Genomic DNA, 24,878 nt, shown 5'->3' with positions numbered 1-24,878 from the left:
CGTCCATGCCTAATTTTTGTGATATCTTTCCTGCCACCACAGATAAACAAAGAAGTCCTCACATTCAAAGGATTTTACACCCATGCATGTAGAATGCTATAATTGCACCTGTGAGTAGCCACTGCACTCCATCTTGGGCAACATAGTGAGACCCCATCACAAAAAAGACTCACGATAGGAAAATGTTACGATTTATTAGGCTACAACAATGAAAATATGTAGTACAGAATCTTGTGAAGGTGTTAGGAAATGAGAACACTCATGCTCTGTTGGTGTGAGTGGAAAGTGGCATAACCTCCTTTTGGAGGAGGAATTTCACAACAGCTAGTAAAGTTTAACATGTTTTAACCCACACCTTCTTAAGTCTGATAAACATTTACAATCAATTGTCTCTGAAGCCTACTACCTGGAAGCCTCATCTGGATAGAACCTTGGTCTCCACAAACATCCTTAACTTAACCAAGACACTCCCTTTTATTGATTCTAGGTCTTTAGATAAACTCCTTGGACTAGCCAATCAGAAAATCTTTGAATCTACCTAAGACCTGAAATCCCACACTCAACACTTTGAGTTGTCTCACTTTTCCAGAATGAACCAATGTACATGTTTCATGCATTGATTGATGTCTTATGTCCCCCTAAAATGGATAAAACCAAGCTGTAGCCCGACCACCTTGGGCATGTGTTCTCAGGATCTCCTGAAGCTGTGTCGTGGGCCATGGTCACTCATGTGGCTCGGAATAAATCTCGTCAAATATTTTACAGAATTTGACTCTTTTCATTGACACTAATCATCATTGTAAAATTAAGACAATAGTAATCAGTGCATTTTGAACCCTCAGTTGTTGAAGTACTATCACAGAAGATCGTTATCAACTTTTGTTTCAGCTCCAGATTACAAGGTGAGCCTATGAGTGTTTATGTGTAGCAGACACTAAACTTATTCAAAGAATCATTTGCTTAGATCCAAGAGAAATCTCATCCCTTTTACTTTTAATATAATGGTCCCTGTGAAAGACCAGACAAAAAGTCAACCCAAGTAGTTCCTTAAAAGAGGAAGAGTACAGGGAATTCACATGAGCAGCACCCCAGTACTTACCAGTCATTCAAGGACTTATGCATTAATAGTACTTGGCATTTCATGTAATTCTTCCAATGTTCTTATCAGTTCTATGTGTTCTTACCATTGAAGTATACATGTACACACCATTGAAAAGTTTAAATCATTCATTTAGTATTAAGTTTACAAGAACATAGGTGGTACACCTAAACTTATCCAAGATATTAATCCATTGTGCCTTAGTGTTTTATTGACTCAATTTATACAAATATTGTATGTGTTCAGAAAAACTATAACTACATTCAAGACATAAATTTGATTTTATGACTTAGGTTTCTGTAAGAAGCAGCATACTTTTAACTCAGGCTTATGAATATAATATCACTTCATCTCCTTACAAAATAATTAGAATAAAGGCAGCATATATTTTGTATGAACTCAAAAGAAGTACAAAATATTGGTCCCCAAAATTAAAATGTAAGTTCTTAACTACACATTTCTATGTTATATTACTTGTATTAGTTTCCTATTATGGTAATAACCAAGTTCCTCAAATTTAGTGACTTAAACCAACATACCCTTTTCTGTTAGAGATCTGGAGTTTATCAGTCCTAAATGAAGGGGCGGTCTGCCCCTCCTCACCTGTGGGTGTTTCTCATTAGGTGGAACGAGAGACTTGAGAAAAGAAATGAGACACAGAGACAAAGTACAGAGAAAGAAAAAGTGGGCCCAGGGGACCAGCGCTCAGCATACAGAGGACCCACTCCGGCACCAGGTCTCTGAGTTCCCTCAGTATTTATTGATCATTATCTTTACCATCTTAGAAAGAGGGAAGTGGCAGGATAATAGGATCATCACAGGGAGAAGGTCAGCAGTAAGACATGAATAAAGATCTCTGTGACATAGGTTTAAGGAGAAGTGCTGTGCCTTGATATGCATATGTAAACATCTCCATAAACCTTTTTAGTGCATAAAGAGCAGCATTGCTCTAGCAAGCCCACCTTTCGCCCTAAGGCTGTTTTCTCCTTTCTCAGTAAACAGAACATACAATCGGGTTTTACACTCAGATGTTCCATTGCCCAGGGACAGGCTGGAGACAGATGCTTTTCTCTATCTCAACTGCCAAGAGGCCTTCTTTCCTCTTATACTAGTCCTCCTCAGCGCAGACCCTTCACGGGTGTCAGGCTGGGGGACGATTAGGTCTTTCCCTTCCCATGAGGTCGTATTTCAGACTATCACATGGGGAGAAACCTTGGACAATACTTAGCTTTCCTAGGCAGAGGTCCCTGTGACCTTTGGCAGTGTACGTATCCCTGGGTGCTTGAGATTAAGAGAATGGTGATGACTTTTTACAAGCCTACTGCCTGCAGGCACTGTTTAACAAAGCTCACCATGCACAGCCCAAAATCCCTTAAACCTTGAGTCACCACAGCACATGTCTCTCGCAAGGACAAAGTTGGGGGTAGGGTCACAGATTAACAGCATCTCAAATACAGAACCAAATGGATTCTCTTACGTCTACTTCTTTCTATATAGACACAGTAACAGTCTGATCTTTCTTTTCCCCACACTAAAATCAAGGTGGCAGCAGGGCTGTACCTTTCTAGAAGCTCTAGGGGAGAATCTGTTTACTTGCCTTTTTTTTTTTTTTAGCTTCTGGAGGCCACTTGCACTCTGACTCACGGTCCTGTTGGGGCTAAGAGGAAGCTGCCCTCTTGCCCTTGGATGGTTTGCTGAAAAATAAACTCACAATAAGGCATGTTAATAAGAAGAAAGGTATAAAATTTATTTAACCGTATGCGTGGGGAGAATCACAGAGTGATTACCTAATTACCCAATCAAACGCAAACACTTCTATAACCTCCTTTCAGAAGAGCAGGGGGAGATGGGAAATATAGGTAATTCTTTTGAGAGACATTACGTGATTACTACGGAGAAGTAAATGGATCCTTGGGAAAACGAATAGATGGAGTTGTAACTGATTTGGAAGTTGAATGAACCTCAGAGACAGTCACTATTTTGTAGAAAGGCTGTGCCAGTTCTGAATACATTCTTCCACTCCTGTCTTGAAATAGATAATGAGATAACAGGGAAGGGAAGGAAAAACAATTGTTCTTTTTGGTGAATCCATCCTATTTTTATGAAGATAGGGGAAAAGTCTCTTCTAAGGCATATTGATTTCTAAGGAATTTTAATTCAAAGTATTCATTACATCAGGGAGCCATATTTTGGGGTGAAATTCTCTGTGCTCTTTTAGTGCCATCCTTCATTTTTATGGCCAGCAGTATAGTATCTTCCAATTTCCCTTTCTTTCTGGGCTCTGTCTTCGTAACACCTTTTCAGATTCTGACCCTCCAGCTTCTCTTGTGTAAAGACACTTGTTATACATTGGCCCACTCACATAATCCAGGATAATATCTCCATCTCAAAATCCTAAATCACCTTACTCACATTTGCAAAGGCACATTTCCAATGTAAGTTGACATATTCTCAGGTCCTAGCAACTAGGACACGAACATCTTTGGGATCATTATTTTAATGAATTGCTTCACCCTTTAAACCCTTTTCTGGTTGAAATATCCATAAAATTAAGTGACATTTGGGTGAAATGTCATCACCCATCACTATCCCTATCTGATATAAAATAATGATACTTAAGTGAAGTGTTATAGGAATACAAATTTGCACTATGAAGTTAATATTGGAAGATAAATGTCCTCTAAGTATTATCTAATGGTGGTAAGATAACTTTTGTGTGAAGACTATACTATCTTTTATTCTTACAGTAATTTACTATTCAAAATGTGGTCAGTTTTGGCACATTGTCAGAACTATAACTGTATAAAGAATAAGACCTATCTCAGAAGGTTGTTGCAATTATTAAATAAAGCATTATTTTGGCATATAGACTTGCTATATATTTACTGCAGTTGTTAATATCAGATCCATGTGAAATATCAAAAATTGTGTTGTAATTGTCCAACAGGTTCTTCTTGCCTACTGCATGGATACAGCAGATTCACTGAGACAGTGGTATTGCAGTAGAAAAATAGTTTAGTAATTGCAGGCCCAGCCATGCAGAAGGACTGGAGTTATTATTACTCAGATCAGCATCTCTGAAAGCTCAGAGGCTAGGGATTTTCCAGGATAGTTTGGTGGGCAGGGGGCTAGGGAATGGGAAATGCTGATAGGTTGGGGCAGGGATGAAATCATAGGGGTCAAAGCTGTCTTCTTACATGACGTCAGTTCTTGGGTGGGAGCTCCAGGACTAGTTGAATTAGTTCCTTGGTATGAGTCGCAGATCCTGGTGGAGTCAGCTGGCCGCCCAAATGCAAGAGTCTGAAAAATACCTCAAACACCAATCTTAGGTTTTGACAATGATGATGTTACCTATAGGAGCAACTGGGAAGGTTACAAATCTTGTAACCTCTGGGACAATGGCTGGTTATTGTTTATACCTACATCGTAATAGAGTTCAGGCCTTTCCCATAATCCTAGTCTTGTGGCCTTTTATTACTTTTACAAAGGTGGTTTAGGTCCCTGAACAAGGAGGGGGTAGTTAGGGGAATGGCTATTTTTATCCTTGTTTTAAGGTTAAACTATAAACTAAATTTCTCCCAAAGAGAGCTTGGCCTATGCCGAGGAATGACCAAGGATAGCTTGGAGTTCAGAAGCAAGATAGAGTCAGCTATGTCAGAGTTCTCTTTGATATAGTTTGAATATATATCTCCACCAAATCTAATGTTGAAATGTAATCCCCAGTGTTGGAGATTAGGCCTGGTAGGAGAGGTGTTTGGGTCATGGGAACATATACCGCTGTCCTCACGGTAGAGAGTGAGTACTCAGGAGATCTGGTTGTTTAAAAGTATGTGGCTCCTCCCCAACTAAGTCCCTCTCTAGCTTCTGCTTCCACCATATGATGTGCCTGCTCCAACTTTGCCTTCTACCATGAGTAAAAACTCCCTGAGGCTCACCCAGAAGCCAAGTAAGTGCCGGTGCCATGCTTGTGCAGCTTGAAGAACTACGAGCCAATGAAAACTCTTTTTTTAATAAATTACCTGGTGTCAGGTATTTCTTTAAAGCAATGCAAGAATGGCCTAATACATTTATTGTCATAATTTTGCGAAGGTAGTTTTCATGTCAGCTACAAACTGAGGGTTTGCTAGGACAGAAAAGTGAAAAATATCAATTAAAAGAACTCAAGGCCAGGCACAGTGGCTCATGCCTGTAATTCCAGCACTTTGGAAGGCCGAGGCGTGCAGATCACCTAAGTTCGAGAGTTCAAGACCAGCCTGGCCAACATGGTGACACTCCGTCTCTACTATAAACAGGAAATGAGCCAGGTATGGTGGCACATGCCTGTAATCCCAGCTACTCAGGAGGCCAGGCCGGAGAATCACTTGAACTCAGGAGGCAAAGGGTACAGTAAGCCAAGATCTCGCCACTGCACTGCAGCCTGAGTGACGGAGTGAGACTCCATCTCAAAAAGAACTCAAAAGGACTGTGTTAGGTACTTACAGACTAGAGGATTATGTTAATGAACCTTTTATTCATTCAACATATAATTATTGCCCACTGAGTATGTAACACGTTTTCTGTTATGTTTAGGAACAATTATGAACAACTCAGAATGGTCTCTGCCCTCAGAGAGTGTACAGTCTACCTCTGTAGGTAGATAATTAGTAAACAAATAATGAGTGATGAATGTTGCACAAACTATCCTTTATTTGACCCTTAGAGTTATATAGTATATTTAAACATTTTGAAGTTTGAAAATGAATATAAATCAGAGAGACATCCAATAAGGCAGAATTTGGGTTAATGTTTATTTTCCTCAAGCCCAAGAACAGTATGCAATAATTAATTAAAAATTAATTATTAAAACACATCTTTATATTTCTTTATGAGACAACTTTCTAAGCAAAAGTGAAAGCTGGCTCAAACACAATTCAATTACTTACACACATGTATACACACACTTATAGTCACACACACACAAAACCACCACTGTCCAGGAACTAAACAGTAACTGTACTTTTCTAGATATCTAAAATAAAGAGAAGAATAGTTAAGAATAGGTTATGGCCGGGCACAGAGGCTCACGCCTGTAATCCCAGCACTTTGCGAGGCCGAGGTGGGCAGATCACGAGGTCAGGAGATCGAGGCCATCCTGGCTAACACGGTGAAAACCCATCTCTACTAAAAATTCAAAAAATTATCCAGGCATGGTGGCACGCACCTGTAGTCCCAGCTACTAGGGAGGCTGAGGCAGGAGAATCACTTGAACCCAGGAGATGGAGGTTGCAGCGAGCCGAGATAGTGCCATTGCACTTCAGCACTTCAGCCCAGGCGACAGAGTGAGACTCTGTATGAAAAAAAAAAAAAAAAAAAAAAAAGGTTTAATCTTACTTTTATTCTTTTTCTTTTTGAGACAACCTCACTCCATCACCCAAGACAGAGTGCAGTGGCATGATCTCAGCTCACTGCAACCTCCGCCTTCGGGTTCAAGTGATTCTGGTGCCTCAGCCTTCCCAGTAGCTGGGACTACAGGCACGCACCACTAAGCCTGGCTAATTTTTTATATTTTTAGTAGTGACGGGGTTTCACCATGTTGGCCAGGCTGATCTTGAGCTCCTGGTGTCATGTGATCCGCCTACTTCAGTCTCCCAAAATGCCGATCCCAAAGTGGGATTACAGGCATGAGCCACCATGCCAGGCTGAAAATTCTGTATTCTATTATATATTATATAATATATAATATAATATATATACTTATATATTACATAATGTTTTTTATATATATATATGTATATATATATATTTTTTTTCCTGCAACGGAGTTTTGTTCTGTCACCCAGGCTGGAGTGCAATGGCGTGATGTGGGGTCACTGCATCACTGCAACCTCCAACTCCCGGATTCAAGCGATTCTCCTTCCTCAGCCTCCCGAGTGGCTGGGATTACAAGCACGCACCATGCCAAGCTAATTTTTGTATTTTTAGTAGAGAGGGGGTTTCACCATGTTGGCCAGTCTGTTTTTGAACTCCTGACCTCAGGTGATCCACCCTCCTCAACCTCCTAAAGTGCTGGGATTACAGGCGTGAGCCACTGCGCCCGACCTGTAGTACTTATATATTTTATTTTTTCTCCAATCTTTTAATCTTTTAATCATTCTCCAAAATGTTGCCTTTCTTCTCAATGCTTAGCAGACAGTTTGATAAAGAAGGATCCTTTTCTAAGTAGACTTCATATAGGAGAGTTTTGAAAACAGAATAAAAAGGGCATATTATTCCTTGTCAAAATATTTTCTTGTTGAAAATGGAAAATTTTTCCTAAAAGCTGAAATGCATAGCAGATTAATTTATGCCTATTACTTCAGGTAAATAATCTCACTAGGAGTCTTTGTAGGTAAAATGAATGTTTATGCTTGATAAAAAAAAAAAAAGTAGCAATTGTTGATTTCAACAGGGTTTTAAAGAAGCATAAATGTTATCCACCTCCTCTTTCCATCCCATGCACATCTTACTTTTACTTTAGTAACTACACCCATGAATATCCATCTATTAAACCCAAGCAGAGAGTAGTTTTTAAAATATTCCTTTCCTGTTTTCTGTTGAACTATTTTATAGACAAGCTATATAAAAAAGAAACACAAGGAACAAAAAATGATATCTTATTCTGGTGAAGGAAATCTAAAGTTGGGATCTAGAATACAAATACACCTGTGTGCAAGCTCCAGTGATGTCAGTTCCTAGTATTAAAGAGCATTGTGACTCTGAGCAAAAGAGGGAAGACAAACATATGAACAGAAAACCTTGTCTTTTCTCAAACATCCTCAATGACCGTTACATGAAAATGAGGGCTTTCAGGCTCATATCATTTTCAAAGACAATAGGTTATATGCATGTGGAGAACAAAGACAAAAGGCATGCATAGAAATCAAAAGTGACTAGAAATAGACTGAATTCTGGAGACAATAGCATCTGTGCGCAGACAGGTGCTACAGATTTAATGCTAACATGTCAGAGAAGAAATGTCAGCTTTCTTTATTACCAGTAGCTCTCAGCTTTTCAGGCAAATTGTTCTTCTTTGTACTCTACATTCTTTCTCCTCTTGGAGTTCCCTCTTGTTGCCTCTTCCTACTTCTTCACATCTTTCTACTCCTTGAGATACCTGCACTCACTGCTTGCACTTCCATTAGTGATTTTGGTACAGTATTGCGCTGTGTGTTTCCAGGAGTGGAGCCAATATGAAGGAAGTCCAGAAATGTCTGTCAAGGGAGACTATGAGATGATGACAGCACTCCTCTTTTTCTCTCTTGTGCTTCTTGCAATTAACACCTGCATCTATCTATCCATCTATTTGTGTATCTCTGTGTCTGTCTGTCTGGCTATCGATTTATCCATCACCCATTCATCTACTCATTTATTTTGGCATACAGCTTTTCGATAGAGGCAGACACTGCCTAATGGAATTGATCTACAACAAGACCATAGCTGGAATGAAAGAACCAGGACTCGGAAGTTAAGGCCAAAGTTAATGATGTTATTGGAATGTATAGTGTTAAAAATAACATATTTTTAAGACAATTTTAATTCAATTAAATGTGTAATGAAAACACAGGGGAATGTTTGAAGAATCTTTTTTTTTTTTTTTTTTTTTTTTTTTTTTTTTTGAGACGGAGTCTCGCTCTGTCTCCCAGGCTGGAGTGCAGTGGCCGGATCTCAGCTCACTGCAAGCTCCGCCTCCCGGGTTCCCGCCATTCTCCGGCCTCAGCCTCCCGAGTAGCTGGGACTACAGGCGCTGCCACCTCGCCCGGCTAGTTTTTTGTATTTCTTAATAGAGACGGGGTTTCACCATGTTAGCCAGGATGGTCTCGATCTCCTGACCTCGTGATCCGCCCGTCTCGGCCTCCCAAAGTGCTGGGATTACAGGCTTGAGCCACCGCGCCCGGCCTGAAGAATCTTTTATCTTTTGCCCAGGTGATATGCTTTCAGATGGGATTACATTTAATCTGAGAGAAAAACTTCACCAACAACACCTTAAAGGCTTACTCCAACCATTAGAAAATTATTTGAACCATTTCCTTCTTAAACTGTGCACAACTTTTTACGTAGATATTAAGTGTTCAAGGGGATCCCTGCACATGGATGTAATCATGTTTGCATACACTCAGTGTAAATATGTGTACACACACAGACACACACACAGCAGAGGGAATATTTTTTAAATGACTACACCTAAATGGCTACTTTCCATCTCTATTTATTTTCTTCTGTGGAATAATGCAGACTATAACTAACATAAATTGAATGCACATGAGACCACATATCTTCACGTGGTATAGAGTGTGTTATCACAGCAATTTTATAATGGCTCATTAGCCCCTGTGAGAGGCCAGTAATATGGGATAGCAATGGATTTCTATCAACTTCATGAGAGAGATAAGTAAGGTGGCATCTTATGTAGATTTCTAAATCCTCTACTTTGAAATCAGCTCAATAGCATATTTTAAACTCAAAATAGAATGTCTCCTGGTTCCTAATGATTGATTTAATGGTGGATTTGACCATATGTGTATCAGATGTGAAAAGTATTGTCCACTAAGTGGAGTAAAAATGATCTTTTACAGAAGGAAAAAAAAAACTGATTTAAATCTTTAGATTCTCATGGGATCTCATTAAGGTTCTCTTTCTTTAATACATTGTGCAGCCTAATAGTTATCAGCAACCCTGCAGTGTGCATTGCTGATAGGTTAGTTTACACAGGATTAATTGTGTAATTTTGCAAGCAACCAGCACAGCGAACATTGATTTTTGCATTAGCCCCATGTGTTGTTTCCAAGGGGACTCTGCTTTCTATTTTAAGGTGGTGTTACATTTCACTTCTTATTAATTATAATTTCTGCTAGCATGTTTTATGCCCAATATGATTTATTAAAAATCCTTCATAATCTTTTTTTCCTAATTGTTATGTCCTTCGGTAACTTCATTAATTTTGAGCACTGATGTGTAAAAAATGGCAGGAGAAGATGGCATTCACAAAAGGTTCTCTGACCAGCCAGTTTCCCCATGCTCCCGTTGATAAGTTGCCACAAATCTTTTGCTAAAATACAGAAACAAATTCAGTTGCAGCCACTCCAGATATGCTAAGTGAATAATCAGTGCAGGCAACAACCTGACAATACTGCATTCCTCAAACCAAAAGAATGCGAATGTTCAAAGAAGTGTTGGCTATGCAGAACTCAGTCCATTTTCCACAATATGTATCTTAGTATTTTCCAGAAATACTTGTGTATTTGGAAGAATTAGAGGAAGGAATCTTTTGTTTGAATATTCCACATAATAGCGTAGTTCAACACTTAGCTACTACATTTTATCCGCTCTTGGTGAGATTATGAAATGCCTATTGAGGTTTCGGTGGAATCTTTATAGCTGGACTTGATATTCTCATACGTGGTTTTGAAAAAACAAAACCAAACAAAATGTTGACTATGCACAGTTTAGAACTTAATCTTTAAATTATTTTTGTCTTGAACTTGAAAATCAGTTATTTGTCTGTGCCTCACCACCTCTTCCCTCATCTCAGCCTTCGTGAGATAAAATTTCTCGCTCCCTCTGGAGCACGTGGTCTCTCAAAGGGGAAGAGTCACATCTCCTTGTTTGTGCAGCTCTTGCTTTGTTTTGTTTAGGGTGGGTCCTCTCTCCTCCTTATCCCCAGGAGTTTCTATAGTATTATAAAGGCCCAATAAGGTTCTGTACAAAGTGGGTACTCAAAATGTGTCCTGAGTGACCAACTGGCCCCCACTGGAAGAACTCTTTTAAACACTCTGTTACCAGAGCTTCAGAAAGGGCTTGTTTCTGAGGGATCAAAGGAACTCTTATATAATAAATTCTGAGCATTCAGTACATAATGAAGAGAAGAAAACGTGTCTTTTAAGCTCCTATATGATGCCTGGATTATGTGAAGAGATGAAGGAAGTGGTGACTCTTTCTGGCTTTTGTGTCATTCACATTAAACAGGAATAGATGAAAGCAAAGGCTTAACACTGACAAAATCCCAAGTAGGAAGGCTCGGCATCCATAGCCTGTTCGCACATTCACAACAAACCACCAGCTGATGACTTGAAAAAACTATGGTTTTCTTTCATAGTGAAAGACTGACTTTGTTTTGTGCCTTTTTAAACATCCACCTTCAGACAGTGTAAACCTTTTTTTTTTTTTTTTTTTTTTTTGACAGAGCGATTGGGTTACAATATTGTTACAGAAGGACTAGAATTAGAATCACAATACTTGGGTGCCACACTTGACCTTTGTCACTTGTTATGTATGACACTAAGGAAGTAATTTAATCTGTAAATTAATTTTATTTTTCATCATTTATAAATAAACCTAGTAAAATTAACATGAATAGTTGTTTCAAGGGTTTATTTTAGAAATCTTCGTTATATTGAGGTAAAATGTAGACTCATATTCTTATAGGTAGATTGCAATAAATTGTTGTAAGCAATTACAACAGATCTTATTTCTCTAAATTAAGGCTGAACAATCTCTTTTTTCAATTCAACTTTGTCTGAGTAGTTTGAATGGCCCAGATCAGAGGTGATTTTTGAGACTGTTGTTATTGTGTTCAGTATATTGTGCTCATGAAGGCATGTGCATATTTATGGAGAAAGAATCCTTAGCTTTTCCCAGATGCTCACATGTGTTTGTGATCCTAATGGGGTTAAGAACCCCTTAACCTGATAATTCAACCAATTTTCCTTTCACATTAAGTGGGAGTCCTACTACTTTAGTATTAAGTACCAGAAGGGTGAATTTTATATGTTGCTTTATATTTACTATCGGTTTTGTCTAACAGGAATCTTGTGCTGTAAAATACCTACCTTTCAAATTCCCTGGGAGGAGAAGGACAATGCATACTGGCGATATGAATACTTTTCCACAATACTTATAAAAAATAAAAATAATTACCTTGGTGATTTCCCATAATTATGGCAGATTTTTTTCCTTCCTCCTTCCTCTCCTCTCTTTTTTCTGTTAAAATCACCACCCTCATCATTACCACTGCCACTTTTATCTCTTCCTGTTTGAACTGAGTAGATAATTGCATATGTACAATTTCCTAGAGAACTGAAGCAGGCCTAGCCCATAGGCGAACTAAGTTTCAAAATGTGCAAAGTAAGACTGGATTAACTATATTTTCTGTTAAGTGTTGATTTTAATAAAAAAAGAAGTTTATATTAATTGAAATTTTCAATTGGGAGTATATGTTTTAAAACCTTATTTCTTCTTCTTCTTCTTCTTTTTTTTTTTTTTTTAGACCGAGTCTCGTTCTGTCATCCAGGCTGGAGTGCAGTGGCATAATCCTGGCTCATTGCAACTTTTGCCTCCTGGGTTCAAGCAATTCTCCTGCCTCATCCTCCTGAGTAGCTGGGATTACAGGTGCCCACCACCATGCCTGGCTAATTTTTTGTATTTTTAGTAGAGATGGGGTTTCACCATGTTGGCTAGACTGGTTTCAAACTCCTGACCTCAAGTGATCCTCCCCCCTCGATCTCTCAAAGTGCTGGGATTATAGGAGTGAACTACCGCACCCGGCCTAGACCTTATTTCTTAACCTCTAAATGTGTTTGGTGTGACACTCAACTATATTTTCAGCTTACCTAGCCCAACATAAATTTTATTTTAATGAATGGTTTCCAATATTTTGACTCTCCTCATGTTAAAAATATCTCTGGATTTCCTTATTTTTGATTTATGTACTTATCAATATTCGGCAGGAATGCAAGTCATGGCAACAACTGATGGTTGACCAGACATTATGCTTAGAATTCATATATTCATCTCCTTAACTGAGAAGGTTTTGGTGTCTACCATTACTGACCTCACTGTGAGGAGGCACAGGAGAATCATGATCTCATTCTGTACATTGGCGTGTCGTTACACATTATTAATTTGGTATTTTGAGTGACACAACTGTTTTTGTATATCAGTGTGTTTGTACACTGTCCCTGGAGCTCTTTGTACTGAGCTATTTTTATTTCATTTTTATTAACAATATTTTGGGAATTGTCATTGAATTTGTACCTTTTCTCCCTTGTACTTTACAATAATTAGCATATTGTTATAGTAAATTAGAAGTTTAATAATTAAGGTAACATTTAGATCCTGTCAATAACTATAGCCTACTTCATTTTTGGAACATCTTACTATGCCCCTTTGTAACAGTTTTAGGTTTTTTAAAAAGTCATTAGAGTCATTTATTTATGCTCTACTGATTAGCTATTTATTTTCACAGTTTTATAAGTTAGATGTTTGTACTTAGATGTTTTTTCCAGATCGAAGTTTCTATTTGCTCATGAGTAGCTATAAAATAATAATTATCATTAGGTTAGACATTTTCTGTGTTACACAGTTTGCCATTTATATATTCTCATTGCCACCCTGTGAGTGAAATGAATCAGGGGTTGTTAACTCCAGTTTTTAATCACCATCTCCCTTCTTTTAACATGTAAGGACACTGAGCCAAAAAGAACTTGAAGTCCCAAGATTCTAGAACTGATTGGTAGCGGACCTGGAGCTGGTATCTGGAAGTCCTGACTGATGGTCCTATTATCTTTCAGTTATCTTGTTTCCTCCTTATATACTCAGACACTATCTAGAGACTGGTTATAGGGAAGTCTCTAGATTAAAATAAAAATAACCATTGTGAATAAAAAAGACGGGAATTTAATTAAAAAAAAAAAATGAAGAAAGAGACATTCAGGGAGGTTGTGGCATACTCAAGGCTCAATGGCTAACTAGTAAGTGCCTGAGATGGTGCTGTTCTGTTCATTTAACTTTACATTTTAGTGTAGAATTTTCTCATTACTCCACTCCCTTCTCTACTCAAAGACCTTTTTCTAAAAGAAACCAAGGAACCGTTAAAATTTGTTCTCTAAGGTTAGGGCTGGACTCAAACCATTTCTGGCAAAATCAGTTTGGTCCTTTCTTTCCTCCTGTTTTTTTTTTTTTTCTTTTTCTTTCTCTCATAATGAATCTCTCATAATGAATCTCTCATAATGAAGACATCCAGCCTCCTTGAAAACTTAAAGGCATCTGAGAATACAAAGATACCAAACTGGAGTTATCTTCCTGACACATAAATCTGATCTTGTCATTTCCTACTACAAATCCACAATGGTCTTCTTTTACAAGATAAAGTTTAATTATCTGAGCATGACACCTAGGGCTCTTCACATTCTGTGCAATCCAGCTTTTCAGCCTCATCTCTTTTTATTATCTATTGCTTACCCTCATACACCTCATCTTCAGCCTCCCAAATTTCATATATCTTCTCGACAATGCCCTGCTCTTTAAGGCTTCTGAGTTACCTCTCTTGCTCTTGTATACCACCAGCCCCCAACACCAACAGGAATGCCATTCTTTCCTTTGTAGCTTGCTAAACTGGGCTACTTACCTAACCAAATAACTATGTGGCTTTGGAGAAAATAGTGTTTCTATTTCTTAGCATGTTTATTTTGATGCAAAAAAAAAAAGTGTAACGCATGATCATTAGAAATATATCTATTAAATTAAGTCATCTTCAATCTCTCTTTACCACTTTCCTCCCATAAACAATGGTAGCAATTTGATATTTTTCTTTCCAATGTTATTTCTCATGTAGACATTGATGCATAGTATTTTTTTTTGTATGAGCAAAATGAAGCTCACATCCTATATAAAATGTTGTAGTGCTTTATTTCACCTAATAGTATACAAAGTCTCAGCATTCAATATTCTTTGAAAACACAACTTTTTAAAATTATAAACTTTTCTAATACATAACTATATTCTACATATTTAATTATTTCTCTATGATTGGGCACTTAGGTTGTTAGCAAGATTTTATTGCTATAAATTACACTCAGTAAAGATTTTTCCATTGGTATTTGGGCATATATTAATATGCTTAATCCGAACTTAGATTTCTAGATCTGTGCATACTGGTCACATGAACATAAAAATCTATGTTAGGATATTTTAAAAAGTCAAAATGCTCATAATGTTATGTGGAGATAAACAGCATATGATTTTTACATGTGTAATATATTCATACATGTATCTGTATGTGTGTATATGTGTGTGTGTATGAATGTAGCTATAACACTGGTTGAATATTAATATATCAATTGGGGAAGGAAATACACTAAAATATTATTTCATAGATGATGTCCATTTTATTATGTATACATGTGTGTATATATGTATATGTGTATGTATGTATACATATATATTTGTATTTTACCAAATATCTAGAGTGAGCATTTGTTACTTTTATGATAAAACAAAACTCCCACAATTATCCACCTTAACCAATTGCTTTCTCCTACAAATCCTTTCCAACCTGACTTCATGGGTAGAAAGCGAGTTTCTGCTGGTGAAAGAGTGAAACTACTTGAAAATTATTTATTGCCTCCCAAGGTTCACTGTAGCATGAGACCTTAGGTAGTTATCAAGACTAAAATACAAAGACAGCCCTGAAAATAGCTGGGTAGTGTGGACAAGCACTGAAAATTAGTGATATTTAAAGGAAAACAGAACGTTTAGCTCTTGGTTTACTTTGGGAGAGGATGGGATTCTGAGGCCCCCATGCTGGTGATGCAAGGATCTTAGAGGGTGGTTAGGGGTTTAAAGCCACTTGAGCAAATACTCAGTCCAAAGCAGCAGGTATAATGGCTCAAGCAGGAAACAGAGTAATATCCTGAGATTGTCTATGTTTAGACAAGTTTCTATTTTGGGGACACAGGGCTCCCCATTCATGGATGTGCCTTGAGTGTAGTGCCAGACACAGAATAGTCAAGTAATACGTTATTGGACGAATAGACAGAGACGCTTTGTACAATGCTCTGGGACAGAAAGGCTTCATAATAGTGTTGTTAACATCTTTTCATACCTAAATAAGCCTAAGAGACTTCCAGGCAGTTTTCATATGTATTTCAATGTGACTTCATGATTTACAATTCTGCTTTCTAAACATTATTAAAAATATTTGTGTCACTCAGCTTGCAGCCATAAAGAACAAGAGTTTGCTTTAAAGGTGTACTGATGCTGCAGTAACACCTACAGCAATATTTAAGGTTATCAAAATTATAAAACTCCATCCTGGAGAAATGGTCATGTGACATTAGGCAATATGTAACATCTTTATGCCTTAGTTCGGTCATTGTTAAATGAGGACATTTTAAAAAAGCAAAACAGTATCTCCCTCATGGTTTGTAAGGATAAAATGAGTTAATAAAATGTATAGCAATTAGGACAGTGCCTGGCCTATAGTTAGCCCTGTATAAGTGTATCCCATTATCATTGCCAAAGAAGCTTGACATTGGTATTAACTTACCCACAATTAACTGGTTTGATCAGGTATTAGTTCAAGGTGATATTTGAGTCTACCATCACATACATTTTGGACTATATAGAAAAACATAGTGCTTCTCTATAAATGGTTTGCAGAATTACTACCGCAAATTTTAGTGACCTTCTACTTCCAGAGGAGGCCATCTCCAACTGCATTAGAAAGTAATATAAAGTAGGAACTGGGTCCTCTTTGAGATCTAAAAGATTATCTATTTGATTTATTCTTAACTTAAAACATTGACATTTTTGCTTATTGCTTTCAAGACTGTTTCAAACGTTTCTTTTGATATACTATCTTTGATAGTAGTGAGAAAACAAGAGATGCCTCTACCGTCATACTCCAAGGTGGGAAACAGAGGACTAACACCTCCAGAAGAGGGCGTCTGGCCTCTGGCAGGTGGGACTTTTAAGTTTCATGATTTGGTACTGATGCCAGAATCTGAGTTTTGAGGTTTGACTATGCAACATGCTTGAAACATGGCCTCAAGGATTGTTTGGCTGCCTCAGCATTCGTGGTGGGAAGACTAGCGAATGAATGGTAAAAGATTTGGACCTTGCATGGCAGCCTTTGGCCTCAGGCCCTGCTCCACCTGCTTGGTATTCTGCTATGATGAATTACCTACAGCTGGTTTCCCAGGAGCTTTGTCATATCCACATTTGACTGCGGAAAAAAGAGGAGTTAATTAACTTTCCCAAAATGACACAGCTAGTAAGTGGCAGAGCTTATTCATTCATTCAAGAAAATATTTATTGATGACCTGTTGTGTGCTACATGGTGGAGCTGGATCAAAACCCTCAAGTGTCTGAGTGTTATTGATATCATCAATCAGACCCAGGTCCTTCTGGGTCAGCCTTCTATAGGGAAGGGAAGTGGCGAAGTGTTCTTGAGAACGTGTCTTGGTTCTCCATGATGTTTTGGACAGTAGCGATGAAATGCATATCCTCATTTCTATGAATAAACTCTGCCTGCATTGGCCAAAACTATGTCTCTCCTTTTTTGGAAGCTATTTATTTCTTTAACATATATGATCTATTATAGTAATATAATTCTATTGTGTATGATTTTCCCTCAGTTTATTTCTGGAGGATCTCCTGTCTTCCAAGTTGTGACAGCCCAAGGTTATAGAAAACATAGTGATAGTCACATTTTCTGTGTCCCTTAAGATTTTACTTCAGTCTATCAGTTCTGTGTATTCATCTTTCCACACTAAAGATTTCTAATGTTTTTAATTTTCCTCTGTGTGAGTCCCATGGCCCCAGCCTCTTAAATAATATAGTGCTTTTCTCTGTACCTCCTTCAGTCCCATTATTAGAGAGTTTACAAAAAAATCATAGACTTCTAAGGCAAAAAAAAAAAAAACTTGTAAATAGCATTCAGTTAAAATTCTCATGTTGTGCATAAGGATTCTGAGGCCCCAGTTAGTTAGGAAACACGTCCTTAATAGGGAGTGTTACTGACATAGCTAGGAATCAAACTTGTTAGGACCTCTGACTTGCCTTGGAATATTCTTTGCTGATATCACTCTATTACGCTGTTAGCATCTGATATGGTTTGGCTCTGTGTTCTCACCTAAATATTATCTCAAATTGTAATCCCCATGTGTTGGGGGACAGACCTGGTAGGAGGTGATTGGCTTATGGAGCTGGTTTCCCCCATGCTGTTCTCATGATAGTCAGTGAGGTCTCACAAGATCTGATGGTTTAAAAGTGTGTGGAAGTTCCCCACTCACTCTCTGTCTCTGCTGCCACCATGCAAGACGTCCCTTGCTTTCCCTTCACCTTCTGCCACGATTGTAAGTTTCCTGAGGCTTCCCCAGTCATGCGGAACTGTGAGTCAATTGAACATCTTTTCTTTATGAATTACCCAGTCTCAGGAAGTTCTTTGTAGCAGTGTGAAAAGAGGCTAAATACAGCCTCCTTTAGATAGTTGAATATATCTTAAAAATAGTAAAAGACTGAGGTATAATCCTTTTGGATTCCTTTTCTTAAAGATGCTCAAGGTACTTTAGATGAGTGATGCAATAAGAAAGAGGGTCTACTGTAGATAACAGCACAGGCCTTGAGGTTGCACAAATTAGGTCCATATCTTGGTGCTGACATTTATTCTCATTGTAACTTTGTAAATGATACCTAACTTATTTGAATTCATTTAATCTTCTGTAAAATTAAAGTTAGTGGTACCCAAATTAGAGGTACTTGTATTACATGAGATTATACCTAAATTGTTAAATATGATGTCTGACATATAATATATCTTCAACTGATATTAGAAAAAAAATCACGTATGACGTTTAGTAGAGAGTCAATATCTGTGATTTAGTAAAGAAATGCTAAAACTTGTGATCAGAAATAGGGGCTATTTCCATTTACAATGCTCTTTCAGAAGTATTCTTAGAAAAAAATTGAACATCTTCACATTGCCTGTATAAGGTTTTGCTGATAAATAATTCCCAAAAGCAAACATTAACAGCTTATCATATTTCTTCTAGTTTTTACATTATTGTACATTATTTTATGTTAGACATATTGAATAATTTGTTTGTGTGTTCATTTTTGCAGTACTAGTAGCTTATAACCTAGGGAATATTATGTGCCTCATGTATCATTTTCCTTTTTAAAAGATATTGTCATTCAAATTTGTACTGAGCATTTTGGCACACATTTTGAGGGTTTGGGCCTGCATGATTTGAATCAAGAGCTGATTCCCGTCAGGTAAATGTTAGTTGATGACCAAAAAAAAAACGTGTTTCTTAAGAATATTGACCTAAATATTGACTAAAAGCTGAGGTGCTCACAGCCTTTCCTAGCAATTTAAAAAATCACTCAAAATCTCCCGTGTTTAAAGATCAATTGAGATCAGATACATTTTAAAAGGAAAAAAATTAAAAAATAGCCAGTTTTGATCTCAAATGCACACACATATATGTAGAATAGGCATTTTTTGTCAATGTATGTGTATTAAGCAACCAATATTTGGCAATCTGACAGCCATTGTGCTTGAGTACTAGGAAGGCAAAAATTAATAAGATCACTTTTCCCAGACCTCGACTTAAGGAACTAAAAGTCTTGCATAAAACATTGTAAAGAAACGCTTTTCTGGCCAGGTGCAGTGGCTCACACCTATAATCCCAACACTCTGGGATCACCTGAGGTCAGGAGTTCGAGACAAGCCTAGCTAACATGGTGAAACCCAGTCTCAACTGAAAATGCAAACAAAATAGCTGGACGTGGTGGCAGTTGTCTGTAATCCCAGCTACTCAGGAGGCTGAGGCAGGAGAATCCCTTGAACCCACGAGGCTGAGGTTGCAGTGAGCCAGAATTGCGCCTTTGCACTCCAGCTTGGGTGACAAGAGCAAGACTTCTAAAAACAAAAAAACGAAAACAAAAAAATCCCTTTTTTTTGTCTTGTGAGAATAAGGCATGTAGCTGCTCACACATGTGGCTTATACAGCAGCTGTCAAGGTTCATATGCTACCATGCGGGGTACTGTGTAATTTCCTCCTGATGGCTAAGTTGAGTGGGGACTTTCAAGTAGGGGGAACCTGGAGACTGATCTCAAGTGTCCCTCCCAGCTTCATTGGACATCATCAATCAGGGCAATGATGTGGCTGCTGCTACTGCAGCTGCCCCTTGCTTTTCACAGAGCACCGGCTAGATCTCAGCCCTGTGCTAAACAATTTTTGCATGTTAGTACTATTCCTCCAAGCCATTCTGCAAAACAGATAACTATCATCCCTCATTTACCAAGGAGACAATTGGAGATCTAAAAGGCTACATGATTAGCTTTTAAGATCACACAGCAAGTAAGTGCACACTTGCTGTATTTTCAGTCTCTCTGTCTCTTTTTTCTCTGCTGTAGCATCTTTTTTGACAGACACTGTGCTGGTAATGTGCTTCCTCCTGCTCTATGAAAGTATGAAATTCATACCTGTGACTGTAAGGTGAAGGAACTATGAATACTACTATTAATTGATATGTGTAGCTTTAATGCATTCATTCATTAATTCATCTAAACAGTATATATATACATTTTAAAATTTAAAATTTAAAGTTATTTTTTCATAGGCTTTTGGGAAACAGGTGGTATTTGGTTGTGTAAGGTCTTTTATGCTGATTTGTGAGATTTTGGTGCACCCATTACCTAAACAGTATGCAATGAATCCAATTTGTAGTCTTTAATCTCTCACCGCCCCCCACCCTTTCCCCAAGTCCCCAAAGTCCATGTATCATTCTTATGCCTTTGCATGCTCATAGCTTAGCTCCCACTTAAGAGTGAGAACATATGATTTTGGTTTTCCATTTCTGAGTTACTTCACTTAGAGTAATAGTCTCCAGTTCCATCCAGGTTGCTGTAAAGGCCATTAATTTGTTCCTTTTTATGGCTGAGTAGTATTCCGTCATATATATTTATCACAATTTCCTTATCCACTTGTTGATTGATGGGCATTTGGGCTGGTTCCACATTTTTGCATTTGCAAATTGTGCTGCTCTAAACATGGGTGTGCAAGTACCTTTTTCGTGGAATGACTTCTTTTGCTCTGGGTAGATACCCAGTAGTGGGTTTGCTGAATCAAATGTAGAGCTACTTTTAGTTCTGTAAGGGATCTCCACGCTGTTTTCCACAGTGGTTGTGCTAGTTTACATTCCCACCAGCAGTGTAGAGGTGTTCCCTTTTCATTGCATCCACACCAACATCTACTATTTTTTTTAAATTTTTTCATTATGGTCATTCTTGCAGGAGTAAGGTGGTGTATCAAGATGTAGTTTTGATTTACATTTCCCTGATCATTAGTGATGTTGAGCACTTTTTTCATATGTTGTTGTCCATATATATATCTTCTTTTGAGAATTGTCTATTCATGTCCTTAGCTCACTTTATGATGGGATTGTTTGTTTTGTCCTGCTAATTTTTTTGAGTTACTTGTAGATTCTGGATATCAGTCCTTTGTCGGACATATAGATTGTGAAGATTTTCTCCCACTCTGTGGGTTGTCTATTTACTTTGCGGACTGTTTATTTTGCTGAGCAGAAGCTCTTTAATTAAGTTCCACCTATTTATCTTTGTTTTTGTTGCATTTGCTTTTGGATTCTTGGTCATGAAGGCTTTGCCTAAGCCAATGTTTAGAAGAGTTTTTCTGATGTTATCTTCTAGAATTTTTATAGGATCAGGTCTTATATTTATTTAAGTCCCTGATCCATCTTGAGTTGATTTTTGTATAAGGTAAGAGGTGATAATCCAGTTTCATTCTCCTTCATGTGACTTGCCCATTATCCCAGCATCATTTGTTGAATAGGGTATCCTTTCCCCACTTTATGTTTTTGTTTCCTTTGTCGAAGATCAGTTGGCTGTATTTGGGTTTATTTCTGAGTTCTCTATTCTGTTCCATTGGTCTATGTGCCTAGTTTTATATAAGTACCATGCTGTTTTGGTGATTATGGCCTTATCCAAAGAGTATATATTACATTTTTTTATGGTGCCAGGCAGAGACATTGGTACAGCTAATATATGCCCTTATGGAACTCAAGATTTCTTATACTGAATACAGAATAAAAGTAAATAGGAATATTTACAGCTGTTAGGCCTTTAGTTAATTTTGTGTAGATGGAGTTTCAAATTACTTATGATTTGCTGTCAATTCAGTGCATAAGGAGAAATTTACCTTATAAATAGCTTAGAAAAGAGCCATGTCATAAAATGACATGTCTCAAAATGTCTCGTGAAGCCAACTTTTCTTCCAGCATGGCAAGAGATCACCATTTCTCTTGCTGAGCATCTAATGAAGTCATAGGTTTGCTGTAGAGGCTATGTTGTGTGAAAAGTACTACTTTCAAATATTTGATAACTTCAGAGTCACAACATGCTCATATTCAGAAAACATGTGACCCTGACTTCCACTGATCCGCAGCTCCCATATTACACCAGCCATGGGTAGGTTATTTGCTGAGTGTATCCTCGTAACCCAGTTTTTACTGTATCTTGCTCCTGAGCAAGTTCTATTTCTCCTTCCAGTACACTCCAGTACACTTCCTCTGTTTTTTTTTTTTTTTTTTAACTTTGCCGCAAGTCAGTAGAGTTTAATTTAACTAGTTTATTGTGCATACACTATGTTTTCTTTCAGTCATACTTTTCAAATCTTAGTAATGAAGCAAACAACCAATAAGGACCCAAATGGTTGTTTTGCCTTAAATTACTTTCTTTTTAATATTTTCTTTTTAATATTCTTCTCCATTCTTATTTTACATTTGGTGGGTATATTTATTTGTATCTCTTAAGTAAAAGAAACTAAGGGATTTTGAAAAAAACACACAACTTTTCACTAATAATAGAGAATAAGTTGTTAGTATCTATGTCAATGGTGGTGAGGGAAAGGGTAAACGCTTTCTAGAGTAAATAAATTCAAAGGATTGTACGTCATGTTAATATAAAAAAATTAGAAAGATGTTTTCTTCGATTATAGCAGTATATTGTGTATACACCCTTATCTAATAATGTTTGAGCCTATCCCTCCACTATATGTATATCCTAAATTGTAGAGACACTAGTATGCTAAAATTTATCATAAGAAAATGGTAAAAGGAGAGAAATGTTTAAAAATGAGATGAAAATCATAAGTACATGTGAGTGTGTGTGTATATATATATATATATATGTATATATGTTTCAATATTTCTTGTTGCATTCTAAAGGATGGTCTGTGTACCTCTTTCCAGAGATCATGCACCTACAACATGAAGGAATGAAAGAAAACCTAATAATACAGAGACTGGCCAGACATGGGGGCTCACGCCTGTAATCCCAGCATTTTGGGAGGCCGAGTGGGGTGGATCGTGAGGTCAGGATATCGAGACCATCCTGGCTAACATGGTGAAACCCTGTCTCTACTAAAAATACAAAAAATTATCCAGGCATGGTGGCGGGTACCTGTAGTCCCAGCTACTTGGGAGGCTGAGTCAGAAGAATGGTGTGAACCAGGGAGGTGGAGCTTGCAGTGAGCCAAGATCGTGCCACTGCACTCCAGCCTGGGTGACAGAGTGAGACTCCATCTCAAAAAAAAAAAAAATTAAAATAAAATAAAATAATACAGAGATAATTCTTCGTTTACAGTAAACACTAAGAACACACACACACACACAGAGAGAGAGAGAGAGAGAGAGAAAGAGAGTGAGAAAGATTAGATTAGTAGCAAGGAACTTACATACATGATTAATGTGGGTGCCTTCTGAACCAAAGTTGAAGGAGGCAGATGAGAGCTCTGTGGGCGAAGGCTGCTGCTGTGAGCATACAAATAAGTTTGATTATAGCTACAGTTTCCATGCCTAATGCCAAAGAACTGCCTTGAAATTCCTAAGTGAGAGTGTGGTGGGTAATTCAGCACAAGTACTGATCTCTGTTGTCATGAGTGTCCTTAACAGCGGTAAGAAATGGGGACCCATTGGGGAAGAGCCACCTGATGTGGCTTCATGACATGATGGATTTTGAAGAGATGTCTTAGACAGATCTAATGTTAGAACAATAACAGTGGTACCATGGCTGTAGGAGATCCTGAATGCATGACATTCTTTATCACTGAGATAAAGAACATTCTAGATTAAGTCTTAACATTCACCTCAGCAAATGGAACAGCAGGGTCAGCAAATCTCATTTTGAATCAACATATGCAAACATTGCATTATTTCTTTTCCCCACTGAGAGACTGTTGTAACACACACAGGATGCTACACACAACAAAGTGGGAGCCAGGTTCTGTATTATTCTACTTAGGTAAACTTCTATTAGCCTGCAGAAGTCAGTGAACACAATTATATTAAAACAATGTGTACCATGGACCCATTGGTTAGAAGCCATATTAAACGCAGTTTCGTGCACGGTTAGTCATCCATAAACATTTCTGTTTGTAATAATAATGGTGTCAGAAGTAGGCCTTATGGGGCTGAAATGAGGTCACTAAACAAAAGTATTAAGGGCACAGTCTGTGCAGTGTGTCACTTGGTCAACTGGAAAGCAGTGATGACTTTTCTTATACTTGCCAGGGTGGAATTCTTCTCAGTGTATTGGTGTGAGGTTCTCTCTGGAGGCATTGCAATCTGTTTATAACTTCTTGGCAACAGCTTTTGGAATAAGGCCAAAGAGATTGTCAAATAATACACAGAGTGGAAATGAGTTGTTTGAATTTTTCAGCCATCTTCCTTTTCTTAGGGCCAAAGATGTAGTTTTATAAATCTCCTTAATCCGTAACTTCTACCAGAATGAGTCAGAATTATTACATGGAATTTAGCTCTTCTGAATGATGTTCAGTCATTAAATTATGACAGCTGGTATGCAAAAAAAAAATGTTGACTTATTCCGATTGTTCTGATGCCTAATAGAAAATCTAGTTTTTAAAAAGCGTGTTCATGGGATGGCATTCAAAAACAAGCTTAA

At 37.7% G+C, this 24,878-nt stretch overlaps 1 protein-coding gene across 7 annotated transcripts in view; it reads left to right on the top strand.

The window, feature by feature from the left end:
* CHL1 (cell adhesion molecule L1 like) overlaps window positions 1–24,878 on the top strand; it is a 209,905-nt gene that overhangs the window by 23,243 nt on the left and 161,784 nt on the right. Inside the window, exon 1 of one of the 7 annotated variants that reach the window (XM_003894177.5) lies at window positions 12,473–12,502. The exons of the other annotated variants lie outside the window; for them this stretch is intronic. The gene's annotated coding sequence lies outside the window, so the exon portion shown is untranslated. Of the gene's footprint in view, window positions 1–12,472; window positions 12,503–24,878 lie in introns of those variants that run through there. 7 annotated transcript variants of the gene reach the window in all.

The sequence above is a fragment of the Papio anubis genome, chromosome 2 (assembly GCF_008728515.1).
Source record: "Papio anubis isolate 15944 chromosome 2, Panubis1.0, whole genome shotgun sequence".
In the NCBI taxonomy this organism is placed as follows: Eukaryota; Metazoa; Chordata; class Mammalia; order Primates; family Cercopithecidae; genus Papio; species Papio anubis.
The sequence above is the reverse complement of the archived record's forward strand: the minus strand, read 5'-3'. Positions and strand labels throughout refer to the sequence as shown.